The sequence below is a fragment of the Oncorhynchus tshawytscha genome, linkage group LG05 (assembly GCF_018296145.1).
Source record: "Oncorhynchus tshawytscha isolate Ot180627B linkage group LG05, Otsh_v2.0, whole genome shotgun sequence".
Taxonomy (NCBI): Eukaryota; Metazoa; Chordata; class Actinopteri; order Salmoniformes; family Salmonidae; genus Oncorhynchus; species Oncorhynchus tshawytscha.
In genome coordinates this window covers 67,097,370-67,118,944 of record NC_056433.1, presented here as the reverse complement: position 1 = coordinate 67,118,944, position 21,575 = coordinate 67,097,370, and positions in this window count along the sequence as shown.

Sequence of the window (21,575 nt, the reverse complement as noted above, 5' to 3'; positions counted from 1 at the left end):
TGAAATCAGTGTGGAAGAACTTGACTGGCCTGCACAGAGCCCTGACCTCAACCCCAGGCCTAATTGCCCAACATCAGTGCCTGACCTCACTAATGCTCTTCTGGCTGAATGGAAGCAAGTCCCTGCAGCAATGTTCTAACATCTATTGGGAAGCCTTCCCAGAAGAGTGGAGGCTATTATAGCAGCAAAGGGGGGACCAACTTCATATTAATGCCCTTGATTTTGGAATGAGTTGTTCGATGAGCAGGTAAATATTCGTAAGTAGAATATTCCTATTCATGCACAGTGATATGCCCTCTGCATTTCAGATTCTGAGCCATACTGTGTTGTAAGCCTATCAGAGTCACTATCAATCATTGTAGGATAGTTCACCATCTTAAAAAGCAGGGGGTTGGTCTGATGCTCTCTCTTTAACGATGATACTGCTCCATCTCAATGTGCTGCATAAATCACAGACACACTCTGAAGACTACAAATCCTTATAATGCACAGTGATATGCCATCTGCATTTCAGATTCTGAGCCATACTGTGTTGTAGGGGAAAATGTGGTAATTTGAGCCAAAGGGGTTAGTTGAGCCACCCTTGATTCTAGGAAACCATAAACAAAATGTATAATTAGACCAATTATTTAGGAAGATGTCATCATTTCATGGAGTCTGTGAAGGAAGAAACCACATGGAAAAAGTGGTGAGCAAGTTAGGTCCAAAAAACAGATTTTCACCAAGTCAAATGAATTTAGATGTAGAGATTTCATAATACTTGAATCTAAACTAAAGTATATCATTGTAAGATTGTTCTATACATCAGTTTAGGTCTCTATAAGCTTCCATATGAGGTCCTAAACCTAGCATGAATGCACATCATTGTAGCGTGTGGTCTAATATAGTCTAAATGTTTGCCTTAGGGTAAGTTGAACCAATGGCCATGAGGTAAGCTGAGCCAAAAGTTGAGCTAATGGCAAGTTGAGCATATTGAAGTGTTTTCTAATGCAAGGCATTATCACTGGCATATGAGGTAACAACAGGGCCTGTCCTATGTTAAAGTTTTTTTTAAGTACAATGTGTTTGTTAGGTGTTAAGCTTGTGTTAAAAGATGCTTAACATTATTAAAATACGGAAAGCAATTGTGATTTTGTTGAATTGTGTTTGTGAAATATAGATAAACATGGTTTTTAAAATGTAGTGGTAATATTTAATTCAGCACAGAAATGTGTAGGCTGTTTATCGTACCATGTCCCGCTGCTCCACATACCCCATAGCCGGGGTAAGTTGTGCCAAGGGACCACTTTTTTGGTATAAGTTATGTTTTCAAAACTGCAATGTTTACATGAATTCTGATTATTTATAGGGATACAATGAAATAATTGGAGTGGTGCTGAATGTAAAAAATGTCTCAACTTACCCCACTCTCCCCTAAGCCTATCAGGGTCTCTATCAATCATTGTAGGATAGTTCACCATCTTATAAGCAGGGGTTGGTCTGATGCTCCCTCTTTAACGAGAATACTTCTCCATCTCAATATGCTGGATAAATCACTAACACACTCTAAAGACTACTGTTTTGAAGACCAAATCCTTATAATGCACTTGATTTTTAACATTCACTGCCTTTAAGTCAGCAAGGACAGAAATTACATAATGGTATTGACACATATTGTTTGGTACTGTAGAAAAGCGAAACAGAGCCATCCTGAACTCCATTGTAAATTACCTAATTATATTTTATTGGATCGATCACTGAGTACTCCATTTGAGAAGCTGAGCTCATTACAACACAAAGTTTCCATTCTGATTCAGCCAGTGATAGAATCCATCTCTTCCTCAGTTTGTGAAGCTTCAGTCTCCCGTCACCAAGCCTCAGGTGTCATTTTTTAATCAAAGTTCCATTTAATGCCACCTTATTCCTCCTTCAAGGGGGAAAATCAATTTTTTTTGCAGTGTTAGGACCATCTGTTATTGTGGGAATCATTTCAAGGTTGCCTATGTAATTTCACACCAGAGTAGGCTGAATTAAGTCCACAGTGTACCGCAGGTCTAAGTCATCGAACAACGGCCCACTCCTATAAGACCTATTCCAGCATTGAAGTTTGATTCAGCCTCACATAAGTGTATGAACTCTATTCAGTCACAATGCCAAGCTTGTTTGGTCATCAGACCAAAAGTGTGTTTAACATGCAGCCAGGAGTAACTATTGCTTTTCCTTTTGCCTTTCATGCTTACTTAGTTGAAGTCCGAAGCTTGGCTTGAATGTTTGAAATATAATTTCTCTCTGTAGCTTCCTTACTTTGTGATTTTTGAAAATTAATTTCACGGTTATTCCCCAGTGTTATTCCAGTGTCACTGAGTTCAGTCACTGTTTGTTGCTGACAATAAGAAACCTCTACAGGATCGGTGTCCCCCCAGCGGGACGGTTGAGCTAATGTAGGCTAATGGGATTAGCATGAGGTTGTAAGTAACAATACATTTTCCCAGGATATAAACTTATCTGATATGGGCAGAAAGCTTACATTCTTGTTAATCTAACTGCACTGTCCAATTTACAGTAGCTATTACAGTGAAATAATACCATGCTATTGTTTGAGGAGAGTGCACAGTTATGAACTTGAAAATATATTAATAAACCAATTAGGCACATTTGGGCAGTCTTGACACAACATTTTGAACATAAATGCAATGGTTCATCTAGTGGCAAAAATCTAAATTGTGCCTAGTTTCTGAAGTTATATATTGGCCTTTCTCTTGCATTTCAAAGATGATATTTTTTTTACCAGATCTAATGTGTTATATTCTCCTACATTCATTTTACATTTCCACAAACTTCTAAGTGTTTCCTTCCAAATGGTATCAAGAATATGCATATCCTTGCTTCAGGTCCTGAGCTACAGGCAGTTAGATTTGGGTGTAATTTTAGGCGAAAATTGGAAAAAAAAGGTCTGATCCCTATCTTAAATAAGTAAACCATTCAACAATTGCCATTCTATCTCAAAGCACTTCTACAATCCCTGTTGTATCAGAATCCACTCTCATCCACTTCTGCAATTACCAATCTATTAAACTACTCAAACAATCACAATTAAATTTTACTGTAGCCTGTACAATAGCTTTTTTCCCACTGCTTTTTACCTTTACTTAACTAGGCAGTCAGTTAAGAACATATTCCTATTTTCAATGATGGCCTAGGAACAGTGTTCAGGGGCAGAACTACAGATTTGTACCTTGTTAGCTCAGGGATTTGAACTTGCAGCCTTCCGGTTACTAGTCCAACGCTCTAACCACTAGGCTACCCTGCCGCCCCATGCTTGACCGGTGATGTAGCCTACCCATTTCTCTGGATGCTACAGTAGCTGGCAACTAATTACATTGGAGTACATTGGCTTCTGTTTCTGCAAATGATGGGCTTTTCCCTCTGGAGTTTTTCCCAATCAGGCCTCCATGGGGTAGGTTCTCTGTGGCTTGGCCTAGAATGGGAGAGGGCTGGGCTGGCGTGTGTTGACCTTGTTGCCTGCATGGTGGCAGTGCAGTTTGAAGGTTTAGCCAACGTCCTTGAGTTTGACTGGGGAACTGTGAGGCTGTGCGGGCCCTTCTGTATACTGTGTGTGAGGCTGGGGATTAGGCCTTCCATGCTGGGGCCCGGTGGAACAGGACTGGCCAGATTGGCACCCAGCCCCTGGCTTCCACCAGTAATTTGTCTGAACAGCGTGGGACGAATGGGTTGGATGTGCTCTGTGTGTGTGTGTGTGTGTGTGTGTGTGTGTGTGTGTGTGTGTGTGTGCATGTTTGTATGTGAAAGAGAGAGAAAGACAGAGTAAATGGAAGAGCACTGGGCAATGGTAAAGGGCAAAAATGTCCTCCCTTTACATCCCTGAAATTCTGCCAGTCTGGAAAACTACCTTAGAGTGGCCCTCACAGACTGTTGTCCAGAGCTGTGGCTGTGTTGCTATGGGCGATGTAACAAACCACTCTTGGCAACAGGTATGGCAGCTCTCAGCCAGGGAGTATTGGATAGCAGTGTGTGTGTGTGTGTGTGTGTGTGTGGCAGCTATCCACAGCCTGCCTGTCTATCCGTGTTTATGCGTAATCAAAGGGAAGTTAATAGGAGATCTCTCAACACTAAAGCAAAACAGGGCTTTATGTGTTCACTGTGCAGGTTTATGGACAGCGATTCATGGGCCATATGACGGCCTCTCAGTAAATTCCCTTTCAGTAAAATCAAACCCTGCACTGCAGTCGAACTCTGCAGTTACACCACAACAATTGGACTTCGCTTGTTGGCGTATGGCATGCTCCTTTGCTCACTCTCTCCACTAAATTCAGAGCTGGCTGAGCTGAGCTAAGTGCAGACAAACACACAAAACACACACACAACACACACACACACACACACACACACACACACACACACACACACACACACACACACACACACACACACACACACACACACACACACACACACACACTAGCATCCTCATTACCCGAGACTTTGCCCAGGTGTGTTCCATCAACTCCATAGGTGAGGGACAGTCAAGTGAGTCCTGACAAGGTCCCCTGCCTGAGACCCATTAAGTGGTTCCGGTAGTTTCTGGCCTCCTGTGGATGTGTATGGAGGTTGACAGGGAACCAGAGTAGTTCTGGGAACAACTAACTCTTGAGTAGACACTCTCTTTTACTCTTGGGAGCGTGGGCAGTGGCTGGCTGCAGTCAGAGTGTTTTTGGAAGCTAGCTGGTGTGAAAACGGTGTTTCTTCTCTCTTGTGGAGGTGAAACCGGAAAAACAGTCCTGGAGGTCACACCAGGGTCATGTTCAGTTGGCACAAAACAGGGGAAATGGGGAGGTAGGACCACATGAACTTGAAATGAAGGAATGCTTGTTTTTGTTTTTCTTTATGTCATGGTGTTTCCCACTGAACACAATCGGATTAATTTGTGGTGAGGCATGTATTATGGCGTACATTTGGCCTAATTTTACAAACATATATTGACAGTTAATTATGCTAGCACAACTCTACTGTACCTTATCTTTGTAGCATTTTCAGGGGAAACAAGTTGACACGGTTATTGCTTAACAAGTTTAACCACTGAAGTTTTACCTCTACAGTAAAAGGCAAATATTGAGCTAGCTGCAACCAGGGCCTTCTGGTCCCCACACATGGGTTTGAAAACATGGCACACTTCAGCTAATCCGCTGAGGTTTCATTATTCTGCTCCGTAAAAAGAGGATCAAGGTAATTTGGCCCGATGGTCCGACCTAGCTGTTCATTAAAACTAGCTTCAGAGAGAACAATTAATCAAAGCATTCTTTTAATCCATCTAACTCTGAGAAATGAAGGTGTGCTTGTTCCACAGATAAAAACAGTCATTAGCCGTTACTTTGAATTTTTTTCCCTCATGTCCACGGATGCGACTTTCCGACTTTGTTATATTTCCCAGCTAGCCTCAGTATTTTTACCACAGTCAGCTATTTGGAAGCCAATTACGAAGCAAAAAGCAGCATCCATCTACCTGACTTAAACCTGAGAGCGAACAGCACACTTAAAATGACATTGAAACACCTCTGTTGGTTGACACCGAAACGATATGGTTATAGTCTAAAGTTAGCATTTGAAAATATATCAAGTATGTTCACCCATTTCTACTGCTTTCTATAACTCTTCCTGGAAGTGCAAAGTAGCGACAGTATACTTTTTATACCCAATAAGTATTCAAGTACTTTCACAATGTTTGAGAGACCTATACACATTGATTTAATGTGATCAACAAAACAATCTAACAGAGATGAATTTCACAAAGATGTACTAGAGAGACATATTGGCATCAGTCTGAAGAAAACTCTCTGAAACTTTTGACTAGCAACACAAGAATAATAAGTGGTTTGCAGTCGCTCTGTGAGAGAAATGTCTTGCCGTGGCAAAGCAATTTACCACATGTTTGAAAGAAAGGGAAAAAGGCGACGCAACAGGTGAGACAGCGGTGACAGACTTGTTTACTTTTAATTTTCTTTTCTGCTCCCCAAATGCTATGTGTTAGTCACACCACAGCTGCCAAGGTTAAAGTCTCGCTATTGCCTCTCACATCAAGCATCAACCGGGAGCTGCAATATTGTTTTCTTCAGCCAAGTGCGTTATGACTCCCCAAAAATCAGGGACAGCGGTAGAGGTCCACTCAATCACACTTACAAATTATTACTTTCCAGCCAGTTAACATTTATAATGACTCAAAACTTGGAATGAGAAAATATCTGTTTTCCTAAGAAAAACGTCCCCGCAAAAATGTATTTAACACATCACACTGTGCAACTAACATCATTTTGAATTAATGCCTACACACTTCACTGGCCTAGCTGGCTGAATGTCTATGAATTTGACAGTTAAAATGTAAATGAATAGCAATTCAAATGATCTCAATGTATTTATTTATCTACATATCAGTTGAAACTGCTGTTGGATGTAACTATTTAATCCATCCCAAATTAAACATTTTATCGCAATACATCTTTGTTTTTCATTTCCACAAAAAATGCAAAGAATATCACTACGTTGCATCAGCTTAAGGTTTTGCATTGGTACAAACAGTTGTCACAGCCGATGGAATGTTGTCACTACACTTGAAGTCTCAATATACTTTCTTTTCACAGACTGAAAGAAAGTCTTCAAAAGAAAAATAAATATGCCGTTGTGTGAGGTTTTGTAGGCCTGTAAATAAAAGAAACAGTGGAAATGACACGCAAAGTGAAACTTCAGAGAGGCTTGATTTTGTGAAATCCTCCTCCTCTCTCCTGAACTTGTCCCATACACATTTCTCTATTCTCAGTGTCACCTCTGGGCTCAACTCAGACTGTTATATCAGAGCTGCATGATGCACAAAACACAATAGATATATTGCAATCGTCATTTCAGACCAACTCGTGAAAATCATATTTTCATGTGCATGTGCATTTCATGTCAGCATTGCATGCTTTAGTATTTTTTTATGCAGCAGTATGTGTACCTATACAGTATCAGTCAAAAGTTTGGATACACCTACTCATTCAAGGGTATTTCTTTATTTGTACTATTTTCCACATTGTAGAATAATAGTGAAGACATCAAAACTATGAAACAAACATATGGAGTCATGTAGTATTGAACAAATCAAAATATATTTTAGATTCTTCAAAGTAGCCACCCTTTTCTTGATGACAGCTTTGCACACTCATTGCATTCTCTCAATCAGCTTCACCTGGAATGCTTTTCAAATGGTCTTGAAGGAGTTCCCACATATGCTGAACACTTGTTGGCTGCTTTTTCTTCACACTTTTTTCGTCCGACTTATCCCAAACTATCTCAATTGGGTTGAGGTCGGGTGATTATGCAGGCCAGGTCAACTGATGCAGCACTCCATCACTCTCCTTTTTGGTCAAATAGTCCTTACACAGCCTAGAAGTGTGTTGGGTCATTGTCCTGTTCACAAACAAATGATAGTCCCACTAAACGCAAACCAGATGGGATTGTGTATCGCTGCATAATGCTGTGGTAGCCATACTGGTTAAGTGTTCCTTGAATTCTAAATAAATCAAAGACAGTGTCACCAGCAAAGCACCCCCACACCATCACACCTCCTCCATGCTTCACGGTGGGAACCACACATGCAGAGATGGTCCGTTCACCTACTCTGCGTCTCACAAAGACACAGCGGTTAGAACTACAGCTCTCAAATTTGGACTCATCAGACCGAAGGACAGATTTCCACCGGTCTAATGTCCATTGCTCGTGTTTCTTGGCCCAAACAAGTCTCTTCTTCTTATTGGTGTCCTTTAGTAGTGTTTTCTCTGTAGCAATTCGACCATGAAGGCTCGCTTCACACAGTCTCCTCTGTTACTGTTACTTGAACTATTTGGGCTGCAATCTGATATGCAGTAATTCTAATGAACTTATCCTCTGCAGCAGGGGTAACTCTGGGTCTTCCTTTCCTGTGGCGGTCCTCATGAGAGCCAGTTTCCTCACAGCGCATTGTTTTTTACAACTATACTTTAAGAAACTTTAAAAGTTCTTGAAATGTTCTGCATTGACTGACCTCCATGTCTTTAAGTAATGATGGACTGTTGTTTCTCTTTGCTTATTTGAGCTATTCTTGCCATAATATGGACTTGGTATTTTACTAAATAGTGCTGTCTTCTGTATACCCACTGTCACACCCTGACCATAGTTTGCTTTGTATGTTTCTATGTTTTGTTTGGTCAGGGTGTGATCTGAGTGGGCATTCTATGTTGTGTGTCTAGTTTGTCTGTTTCTGTGTTTGGCCTGATATGGTTCTCAATCAGAGGCAGGTGTTAGTCATTGTCTCTGATTGGGAACCATATTTAGGTAGCCTGTTTGGTGTTGGGTTTTGTGGTTGATTGTCTCCTGTGTCAGTGTTTGTACCACACGGGACTGATGTCGGGTTTTCACATTTATTGTTTTGTAGTTTGTTCATGTATAGTTTTTCTTATAAAAAAAACATGAACTTCAACCACGCTGCGTATTGGTCCGCCTCTTCTTCGATGGAAGAATCCCATTACACCCACCCTATACCTTGTCACAACACAACTGATTGACTCAAATGCATTAAGAAGGAAAGAAATTCAACAAATTCACTTTTAATAAGGCACACCTGTTAATTGAAATGCATTCCAGGTGATTACCTAATGAAGCTGGTTGAGAGAATGTCAAGATTGTGCAAAGCTGTCATCAAAACGAAGGGTGGCTACTTTGAAGAATCTCAAATATAAAATATGTTTGTTTACACTTTTTTGATTTAATGTGTTGTTTCATAGTTTTGATGTCTTCTACAATGTAGAACACAGTAAAAATAGTAGGTGTGTCCAAACTTTTGATTGGTACTATACATGTATACTTATAGAAATCGGTGTATGTCATAATTCTTCCTTGCACCAGAGGGCGGCAGAGACCTTCCTCGAGACTTTTATTGGACTCAGGTCAATTATTATTTCATGATTGTATCCCTGTTAAAAAAAGGAGTTTTCTGTGGTCCTTTGCAGAAGCTTGAATTGTTTACCGTGTGAGTTCGTTTCCTGAGTGAGTTTCTGAGACTAAGTGTTGTTTTTTCAAGTGTACTGTGATCCTGATGCTACCAAATCTCAGTAAATGTTTATGTTAATCCTTACCACTGATTCCTCATCTTGTCTCTTCTCTGCACCTGGGTCCAACCTTGCCACGTCACAGCGAGCTTCTGCCACAACATGGACCCAGCAGAGATCCCCCAGGTCCAGAATGTGGTAGCCTTGCAGATCCATATTAGCGTTCACTGCCAAGCTGCGACGAGTCTTTGACCACCCAGTCGGAGGGTGAGAAAGCGGCTAGCCAACTGTTCAACCTCCGCCAAGGGGCCAGATCAGTGGCTGACTTTGCTATTGAGTTCCACACCCTCTACGCCGAGAGGTTGGTCGGAATACGGCGGCACTGGTTACTGCTTTCCACCAGGGTCTGTCAAACGCCATCAAAGATGAACTGGCCACTAGGGAACTGGCAGAGGAGGACCTCGAGTACCTGATAACGCTGGAAATCAGGCATGACAACCGAAATCCTGGGAACGGGTGAGACATCGGCCGTTTGAGAGCACTCCAGCATTTCAGTTTCCTGAGCATCTCAGGCCCACTGAGCCCAGCATGGAGCATCCCATGCAGCTGGGTCGCACATGGCTGAGCCCACAGAAGCATGACAGGCAAATGCATGAAGGATGCTGCCTCTACGGTGGTGGTCTCGTCCATCTCCGTGCTACCTGTCCAGAGCTGACGGGAAACGCCAGGGCTCACCAGGACAGGGGGTGTATCTCATTAAAGTATTATGTTCATCCTTGACCACTGATTCCTTGTTTGATGTTTTGTCTGCACCTGGGTCCAACCTTAACACGTAACAGTGTATAAATGACTTACGTAGGATCTTAATTTGACAAGTATGTCATAGCAAAATAAATCTGCAGCAACAGGTTTTGAATGTTTAGTCCATAAATTTGCTTGATCAAGTGATTAGGCTAATAGCTGCTACATGAAAACTGCAACACTGTTAATATGTTAGTGTGTGTTAGTGCGGGTTTTCAGCGAATTGGTTGTACTGTAATTCACAAAGCTCATCTCCATTTCCTGTGGTGCAGGGAAATTCTTAGCAACAAAAGAGTGATCAAATTTCACATCGACCTGATGTAAAATACAACACCTTGTCACGCCCTGGTCAAAGTATTTTGTGTTTATCTTTATGTATTTGGTCAGGCCAGGGTGTGGCATGGGGTTTTTGTAATTGTGGTGTGTTTGTCTTGGGGTTTTGGTGGTGGTATTGGGATTGTAGCTTAGTGGGTTATCTAGCAAAGTCTATTGCTGTCTGGAGTGGTTCTCAATCAGAGGCAGGTGCTTATCGTTGTCTCTGATTGGGAACCATATTTAGGCAGCCATATTCTTTGAGTTTGTCGTGGGTGATTGTCCTTAGTGTCCTATGTGTACTCTCGGTTAGTTTGCACTAGATAGGCTGTTTCGGTTTCGATTACGTTTATTGTTTTGTGTAGTGTTCGTGTTTCTTTGTTTGATTAAACATGAATCTCAATCGACGCGCTGCAGTTTGGTCCGACTCTCCTTCATCACCACTAGAAAACCGTTACACACCTTTAACAGTGTCTATAAATGCAGCATGCAGACAGATGGCAACTCTCCTATCAAACATGATAGATCAACCCACTTAATTTATCCCTTCGCTTAATTTATAACAATCAGCCTTGCGAGTGAATAATTTCACAGCCTCTTTAGTTTTCTCTAAAGAAGCAATTACCTGACGTCGCTGTATCTGTCATGTCGCAGACAGTAACAGATTAAACTCATTTTTAAACTGACCTTGATTGTAGACGCTGCGTTTTTAAGTGCTGATATACCGTCCGTCCCTTCGTATAATGCACAGAATCTATCCTTAATTAGTTATTAGCTAATTATGTAAATGAGCTGTGCCTAGGGAGATTCATGTAAACATTGCTAGTAATTTGCTAAGTTTGTGATTCTGTAGAAACTATGGAGAACCAGAACCCACTTAACAAGATAACAGAAAATAACTACAATACAAATCCTCATTCTATGGGTTTCTATTGCACGGGCATTGTAATAAGAACACTTTCAAAAAGCGGTCACAGAGAAACACAGTAAAGGTGCTTTACTCTAATCAAGATCATCTTAATCAACATAAAGTAGGGTAAAGCACCTACCTGTCCTTTCTAGGTATAGTGACAAATGCTTTAAACACTGAAGAACAAGCAGTACAGAGAATGATAGACTGTGGTCAGTGAGTGGGTCCAATTCCATCAGACTGGCAAATAGCCAGCATTAATAAGAATAGCAACAAGCGATGACCAGAATGTGCAGAGCAGAGCTCTACATGATGCTGCTCATTCTACAGACTGATGAAAATTCCTTGGCTCTGTAATAACATGACCCTGATGGCAGCCCATGCTATTTGATTTGGTTTCTCATGTTAGACTATTGTGGCCTTCTTATTATAAGCATAACAACAGGGACAGCCTAGAGCATGCCATATGTTACAGACTCCCACACTCTATCAACTGATATAATGCAACTCGCCAGGGTAACCTTGCATGCATGCAATGCTTTAAATTCAATAAAATTCAATACAAATAGCAAATTCAATGAATGATGCTTTAAGTTTTGCTATTGTATTGCTTCATAAACATGTAGCCTACAGTGTGCAGTCTGCTATAATAGATTGTCAGATGAATTAAAAAGTCAGAGGAAATGTGGTATGTGTCTCAGTATTCAAACACAATGGCTATCATCTATCGAGTGCTCTTGGAATTAACAATGGAAAACATCCACCTTATCTACATTCACAAGACATACAGTGTGTCTGCTTATACAAACCTAGAAGTTGATCACAACTAGAGGTTGATCACTAAATCAATACAAGATAGGTATCCTTTTTTTGGTTGAGTGTTTATTTTTTTTACCTGGGACAAAATGAGTTGTTCAGCGGTGTCTGAAAAATTGCCAAAGACTTCAGCCACCTGAGACATGGACTGTTCCCCATGCTCCCTTTTCAGCAGGCGGTACCGGTGCATCAAGGTTCAGACCAACTCCTAAAACAGCTTAAATTCTATGGCCTTAAGACAGTTACATGGCTAACAACTACTGCACTCCCTCTCCCACAGACGATCCACACTATTCTATGCCCTCCACAGGTCTCTACCCACTCAAACACACATCTTCCCTGCTACTCTTACTCACACGCAAACACAAATACTCACATACACACAAATTCACACACACCCTCACTCACATACTCTTTTCTGAAGCCAAACACTTATGCACACATTACCCCTCACACCTACACTGCTGCTAAAATTATTATTAATTTGATTACTGCTACTACCACTACGCTGCTTTTCATTGATTATTGATTGACATTACCATTAGTATCTATCTATTTTTCCTGCTACTGGTTAATATTACTCCTGTTTACATGTACAGTATATACCATTAGTATATTACCATAAGTATTTATATATTCCTGCTACCAGTCACTTTTCAGCCCTGTTAAATGTATATCCTCCTATCACACCCACACTGACATTCTTGCACATACACTCACATACTCACAAACTCACACTAACACCCACCCACAACTTATTATGCTGCTGCCATACTGTTTGTTATTATTACCAGTCACTTTCTCCTAATCCCTGCCTACATGTACATATCTACCTCAATACTTCAGTATCCCTGCACATTGTAAATGTGATATTGGCACTGGCCCTGAATATAGCTTCCTCTCTTATTTCTTATTTTCCTGTTTCTTATTTTATTTGTATTAGTTATACTATTGATTTTGAATACTGCACTGTTGCGTAGGGCTTGTAAGTTAAGCATTTCACTGCACTTGTGCACGTGACAAATAAAACTTGAAACAAAACATCAGACTGGATGAAAATAATCTGGGGGGATGAAGGGGTCAAAAACAAATATCAAGAAGAGAAGGGGTACATCTGACCCTTATGGTCCTAGTCACAAGCCTCTGGCATTCTCAGACATTTCTCTAAGATAACACCCCCATCACACTCTCTGTGGATCTGCTTTTCGCTCCACGCTGCCTGGGAATACAAGGGCAGTCCATCAGTCTGGAATTGAGTGCACTGCATGAAAGATCAGACAACAGATCGATGCGCTACATCCTTAAGGATGAGTCAGCTAAATCAGACAGAAAGAACAGGATCACTTTGATATACAAGGGAGGTAAGGAGAACAAGTCATACCAGGCAACAAGACACTGACACACACACACACACACACACACACACACACACACACACACACACACACACACACACACACACACACACACACACACACACACACACACACACATTCATATTTATCTGTGCACACACGTGCGCTCACACACTTTCATGGTGCCACACACATTCACATAAACTTGAGATAAATATAAATGTTGCACAGCACATAAGTGGCTTTGACAGTAGTACAGTCATCCCATTGAATGTTTCCATTTAGTTGATTGGAGTTGATCATGTGATGTGGTTTCAAGCAGTGGTCTCAACTAATCACAACCAAAGAATTGCATGAGCAATGGAGAACTGTAAGAACGCAGCGTAACATAGTTTACACAAGATTAGAGAATGAATGGACTGGTAGTGGAGTAGGGTTTTTGACAATGTGAACCACCTTCCTTTGTGTTGTAGACTACCAACTTCTTCAGGAGCTTTAGTTCACTTTGTAAGTGTAAAGTAAAATAATGACCATGTCAACCCTACTATGTGTTTTGGGAGCCCTGAGATGGCTGCTTCTGTTGGCCCACTGAGACATTGCTCTGAAGCACTGGCACAGTGTTACGGAGTTTCCCCTGTGTGTGGAAGTTGAGACTTTCTCATTTAAAACTCCTTCGGACTACTCAGGTGGCTAAAACAGTCAGTAAAACTACTCCACAAACCCCACACTGGTACTTAAATCACGTAGTTCCAGAAGTGTAATTTATTCTGATGGCAATCTGCATTAAATGGAAAAAATAAAGGAGTTTTTAATGCGCCGAATGCTTTCAAGCATCATTAGTTCTTTGGTCTGATTTTATGTTGGATGCAGAGAGCCTGTGGGAATAATCTACCTCTGTGTTTACATCTAGCAGTGTCTCTGGTCTAATCTAAATGTTAGATGATACAAATCATGAAACTTCTATGATGACTTTTTCATTGACTTGCAGTTACATTGGGCCTTCAGGTTATAATGGCATGACAGGAGCAGATATATTGGACAATGACTTCATGCATTGATTGTAAAAAGTACAGAGGGTATAGCTGAAAACTGATCAGAATAACCAATAGGCAGTTGTGGAAAAAGTAGCCAATTTTCATACTTGAGTCATTTTCTTTTAAGGTATCTTTACTTTTACTCAAGTAAAAGTCACCCAGTAAAATACTAATTGAGTAAGTCTAAAATTACTTGGTTTAAGTGTACTTAAGTATCAAAAGTAAAAGTATAAATTATTTAAAATGACTTATATTAAGCAAACCAGATTACACAATGTTCTTGTTTTTTTGTTTTTTTTTACGGATAGTCTGGGGCACAGTTAAACACTCAGATATAATTTACAAACGAATAATTTGTGTTTAGTGAGTCTGCCAGATCATAAGCAGTAGGGATGACCAGGGATGTTCTCTTGATAAGTGCGTGAATTAGACAATTGTCCTGCCCTGTACTTTTGTGTGTCAGGGAAAATGTAAGGAGTAAAAAGTACATTATTTTGTTTTGGAATGTAGTGGAGTAAAAGTAAAATTTGTAAAAAATATGAATAGTGAAGTAAAGTACAGATACCCCAAAAAACGACCTAAGTAGGACTTTAAAGTGTTTTGACTTTACTTTACACCACTGCTAATAGGTATAAAGATCTTTATTGTTTTAAAATTAATTGCATTACTGTACACCTGCATTTTCTTGTGACCCACCACAACCAAGTCAATATAGTTGGCCACAGCAGCTTCAGCTACAGCTCAAGAGGTACTAGCCAACCTACCATGTGAGCTCCATGGGCTTTACAGTATCCTGATGGTATCCATAGATGTAATAAGCAGTAACATCAAGCCATGTGTGGAAACTGTCATAACTGATGAAATTGAACTGAACACAAACCGAGTGAAGTGATGAAACCAAAGCAATGCGTTAATTGTGACTAATAAAGCAAGTTTAAGACATAGAGCTTCTGCTCTGCTCCTCAAACAGTTCCTACCAAGACTCCCACAGGATGCAGACTGCAGGAGCAGTGCAGTCAAAAACAAGATATTTCCACACTGAGGATGAAATAACACTCTGAAATTTTGAAAATTATGATAATGCCCCTGATAATTGTCTCAGATCGGATGGAGTTTTATCTGATCGGATTATTCTGACCAATGACCAGTCATCTTATATTTGCATATGTATCCTTTTACTTTGAATGGGTAAGCATATGCTCTAGAATCTAGACAATCCTATCTGTCAATCAGGGCTGTGTATGTAAATATCAAAAAAATTATATCAACACGCCAACACGATCAGACTGAGCATTTCACTGGCAAAAGGAGGCTCAGGGAAATGATAAAAATTAGTTATTTTCATGAAATAAACAAACACAGTGATTTATTAGGCATACAGTGATGTTTAAAATGTCAATTTGAAAGCCTGCTTGGGGGCTTTAATTTAAAGGTAATAGTTTTAATTAGTCTTTATATCATTACCCTACTAATTATATAATAATTGAAATAATTACAGCCATGTATATGTTAATTATAGCCATTCATATCAAACAATGAAGTTTGGTAGGTTCCTTCAAAGGGTAAAAACTAGATCAGAACTCACAGAAATTGGAACACATTAAATGGAATTCCTATGCCATTCTGATCCGAAGAAGTGATCCTGGATGCCCAATGCCGTAGTCTTGATGACATATGATCAATGAACTACGTTCACCAGCCAATTAAGACATAATTTAATATCTAGTATTTGTGAAACAAACGGTATCTCTCTATAGTTCTAAACCATTTGATATGGAAACGTATGTTTACTTCATGCATAAATCCGTTAGGGATCGCTAATGCAAAATACATTTTTATGATTAATGTATTCCATTTGCAGTGGGCGGTGAGATGTAGAGCAAGCTAATGACATAAAACAGATGAGCTCACTTTAGTCCTGTATAGCATGTACATTAAAAATGTTTTCTAGTTGGTCTTGTTTCGTATATTATTCATAAAACAGTGTTTTAATAGATTCTAGGTCATGTGGACTAAGATTTACTTAGTTTATGTCCATATAAATGCTTTCTCTGACAACCTTAATGGTACAAAATAGGTTCCTATGGAGAATTGTCTTTCTCCTTCAAGGCAAAACACAAGGTGTTTGTCCAGAAATGCATAAATCATGCAGACTGTGTGCCAATAATGATCCTGTTACAACCACAGAGCAGGAGTATCACGTCTCTAAAATGTACTGATTGGATGTTATTGTACAAAAGCACATCTGAGATTTGACACAGCATCTGATAATGAAACAGCATCCATTCTCATTCTACATTTTCTAGGATTTTATTTGAATTTCCAGGCATCCGACAAATCATTTAGGTAATCTGATGAATTTTGGATTCACATGTTCTGTAGGACAATGTAGGAGCACTTCCTCTCTGTTTTATTTAAAACTCATGAGTGGGTATGAGCAAAATCTTTCTGAATATTAATTTCCAAATGAATTTAGCTGATTAGGCATTTGTAATATGTATTTGTTTCTGTCCAGCAAGGATTCCAATAATTGTTCTATTTAGCTGTGGGTTGCATCAGTGTTAGTGTTGTGCTTTGAGATAGTGTTAGCCCAAGAAGAAGCAGTGTGGTACCCCCCTTCTCCTCCCTGATCCCTACAACACAGGGGCCAACCAATTAAACCTCTTGTTGGAGTGAGGTTATCTCCCGAGTCCGTGACACCAGCACAGCAAACATGTCCCACTGCGGAGCTACGTAAACACACGCTCCATGTTAGGGGGGAGGGGTGGTGCTATCAGCAGAGCAGGACAGTGTGGGCTACCCCATACCACCCTCTTACACAGCACATTCCCTTTGCTTAGACCAGGGGGCTCTGTTTTGTAGATGTGGAGCTGTAGGGCACAACGTTTAAAATACTAAATTATGAACACTGGACCTCATAGCCCTCTCATTACTGGCGGAGTGATTGTGTTGGAGCACAGTGGGCCATGCTGAAGCATGCAGCGTGTCGATGGGGGTGTAGTCTGTTCTCTCTGCTATCTGACGCTGAGATTGGAGCAATTTAGATCCAATCTCCTGCTCAGCGTTCTGACCTGGCCTTGCCCAGCTGGGAACAGTGCAGCCCAGAGGACCATGCAGCTCCCAGTACATTCCAGCTCACATTGAACATGGTATGTGGCTTAAGCATGTCTCATAGGGTATTGTTTACAATGTCAGTTAAACAAATGATCCTTTAGTACAACATTTGTAATTTTCTTGAATGATGGTGTAATTGAATGATATTTCACAATTTTATCTGAACACACCACAGGTCTATTACTTGTTGGCTGGGGAGGCAGGCAAAAAAAAAACATTATCTCACGGTGTAGTTTTTCGAAGCAGGTATGGAGTCACAGCATGTATTTGTGAAGTTTAAAAACAAGTCACCACGCTGATGCCTTTCCACTTCGCAAGCTTACCCTGCCACTGTTCAATCCCTGGTTCCCATCACCTCCCCACTTCCCACTATAGGAATGCACTTTCCTTTTAGTCATTGCACACTGATGTGGCCAACGCCTGTAGGGGACTGTGCTCTGTAGGTTTCCATCCCCCCTCTGAAGATGGAAGTTGAGGGTAAAGCACCACCTGGGGAGCACAGCCAGGGTTCCAGGCTAGATCCACTGTCTTTTTCCCAGCAATGATAATTCATCTGGTTCAGAAGGTGTAGCCAGGGGTATTTTTCTCTCTCCCTTTACCTCAACTTAAGCCATTGCAATAAAGCTTTTAACTGTGAAACATTTCTAAAATCGAATCAAAATGGGCTTCCGTTTTTCTATCATAGCATTAACTGAGGAAGCTTAGCATGTTTACGAGTGCCTTTCCAAGGACTTCAATATATCCTTTAACTACAATAACCTATCTACCTATGTGTTTTAATATAGATTAATCAACCATAAGATACCTGTAACGCTCGTCGTCCTCGTCTGAGGAGTATGAAGGATCGGAGGACCAATGTGCAGCGTTGTACGTGTTCATGATGATATTTATTCAACTCAGAACACTAAAACGAAAATAACAAAGAGAATGACACGAAACGAAACCGTCCTGTCTGGTGAAGACACAAAACAGAAAACAATCACCCACACCACACAGGTGGGAAAAGGCTACCTAAGTATGATTCTCAATCAGAGACAACGAACGACACCTGCCTCTGATTGAGAACCATACCAGGCCAAACACAAAACCACAACATAGAAAAAGAACATAGACTACCCACCCAACTCACGCCCTGACCATAATTTAAAAAAGACATAACAAAAGAACTAAAGTCAGAAGTCAGAAGTCAGACGGGAGACTCTGGCAGCGCTGGACAGGAGGGAGACTCTGGCAGCGCTGGACAGGAGGGAGACTCTGGCAGCGCTGGACAGGCGGGAGCAGATGGAGGAAGGAGACGCCTGGTGCGTGGTGCCTGGTGCACAGGTTAGACCGGACTGTGGAGGCACACTGGAGGTCTCGAGCACCGAGCCTGCACCGAACCTGGCTGGATACTCCCCGTCGCCAGGCCAGTGTGGCGAGGTGGAACAGAACACATTGGGCTGTGCTGGTGAACCGGGGACACCGTGCGTAGGGCTGGTGCCATGTACCCCGGCCCGAGGCGACGCACTGGAGACCAGATACGCTTAGCCGGCTTCATGGCACCTAGGTCGATGCCCACTCTAGTCCGGCCGATACGAGGCGCTACGATGTAACGCCCCGGGCTATGCCTGCGCACCAGGGACACCGTGGCTCTCACGGCATAACACGGTGCCTGCCCGGTCCACCTTTCTCCACGGTAAGCACGGGGAGTTGGCTCAGGTCTCCTACCTGACTTAGCCACACTCCCCGAGTGCCCCCTCCAATAAATTTTTGGGGCTGCCTCTCGTCCCAGCCGCGCTGCCGTGCTGCCTCCTCATACCACGGCCGCTCAGCTTTCACTGCCTCCAGCTCTGCCTTGGGGCGGCGATATTCCCCAGCCTGTGCCCAGGGTCCTCCTCCGTCCAGAATCTCCTCCTATGTCCATGAGTCCAGAGATTTCTGCTGCTGCCCAATACCACGCTGCTTGGTCCTTGGCTGGTGGGTGATTCTGTAATGCTCGTCTTGGGTGGAAGAAGAGGAGGACCAATGCGCAGCGTGGTTAGTGTCCATATTGTTTTAATAAGAATACTGAACACTGAATAAAAACAATAAAACTACAAAACGAACAGTCCTGAACGGTGAAGCAAAACACAGAACAGAAAATAATCACCCACCCCACACAGGTGGGAAAAGGCTACGTAAGTATGATTCTCAATCAGAGACAATGAACGACACCTGCCTCTGATTGAGAACCATATCAGGCCAAACACAAAACCATGTGGAAGGTGTATGCAGTTGCTAGTTGAATTAATCAATTTACAATACTTATAGTGGGAATTGCTAATACAAAATGATATAAAAAATGTCAGCTGAATAGTATTTCAGTTTTCATTTGCCTGTGTTCAATATTTCACTATCCTCACTAGTAACAGAGAGTATACATTTCACAGGATAAAAAACAAGCTACACTGCTAGCTTCAACTTGTGTTCCTTCCTGTCTTAGATTATTTATTCATTGCTGGGCACAGGATGTGTATATGTGTGTGTGTGTGTGTGTCGCTCACTGACAAACAGACTCCAGAAAGAATCTGGCTGCATGGGGAATGATTTATGAGGGTCAGAACACGTATCACAATATGATATATACATTCCACCCAGAGAGAAAGGAGGCCAGTACCTGGCCAACGGCTCTCTAATATATATTTTGATAACATCTTGACATTTCACTTAAGGCACGGTTATCCCAGGCCGTGCATATTGGTGTCAAAACCAAGGGAAGATGCTTACCCTGTCAGCCAGTATGATACTCCCAGATTGCAATATTACCCAGGAATCAGGGCAGCACTCTCTAGGGGGTATGGTCCCTATACTGCAAAGCTCCCTCTATGCTTGACCACACAGAATGAATAGAGGAACAATGGCTTTTTTATTTGGTCACTGAACGTCAACAATAGATGCCGGCACACTGTATTGCTCTCAGACTACCTTTAATGTGACAACACATCACAGAAAGTCACAAGAGAGTGTGCACACTTAAGGGGAGTGTTGAATGGATAATAATGTGTGGTGTTTGATAATCAAACTCAAATCACAAATCCAGACACTGTTATTCAAAATATCATCCATTTCACTCTTTCCCTATAGAATTCTCAACACCATTAAACAAATAATAGAAAATTAAGGGGGAAACTGAAAAGTTTGCGGACATGTTGTAATAAATCCTAAATGGAATGATACAGAGACTACAAGCCACCACATACGCTTCTGCTATTGTGACTATAGTACTATACCGTTAATAAAAAATTTTAAAAACGACATAAAACATAACATACAGAAGCACCAAAACATCCACCTCACCCAGGCCCAGTCCCACCTGCTTACACATCTCCAGCGCCTGCATCACTCTCTGCCACATAGCCTCAAACTGCACCATTCTGTTTCTCTCCGTCCCCCACACACTTTCAACATTTAGATAATAAATAATTTGGCCTTTCCATTGTATTAATGATGGAGGCTTGATGATTTCCAGTTTAAAGTATACTGTTTTTCAAGATGATTAACGAGAAAAGTATCATCCAAACAATTGCGTATCTCAATGCACCCTCATATGCCATAAATTGAAATATGCAGAAAGATGGATTTAAAGTAATTTACATTGTAATACAAAAGTATGTGGAAACCTGCTCGTCGATCATCTCATTCCAAAATCATGGACATTAATATGGAGTTGGTCCGCCTTTGCTGATATAACAGCCTCCACTCTTCTGGGAAGACTTTCCACTAGATGTCGGAACATTGATGCGGGGACTTGCTTCCATTCAGAAACTATAGCATTAGTGAGGTCGGGCACTGATGTCGGGCGATTAAGCCTGGCTCGCAGTCAAAGTTCCAATTCATCCCAAAGGTGTTCGATTAAGGTCAACGCTCTATACAGGCTAATCAAGTTCTTCCAAACCGATCTATACAAACCAAACCTTTCTGTTTGGACCTCGCTTAGTGCATGGGGGCATTGTCATGCTGAAACAGGAAAGGGCCTTCCCCAAACTGTTCCCACAAAGTTGGAAGCACAGAATCGTCTAGAAAATCATTGTATGCTGTAGCGTTCTGATTACCCTTCACTGGAACGAAGGAGAATGAACTATGAAAAACATCCCCAGACCATCATTCCTCCTTTACAGTTGGCACTAGGCATTGGGGCAGGTTTGGTTCTCCTGGCATCTGC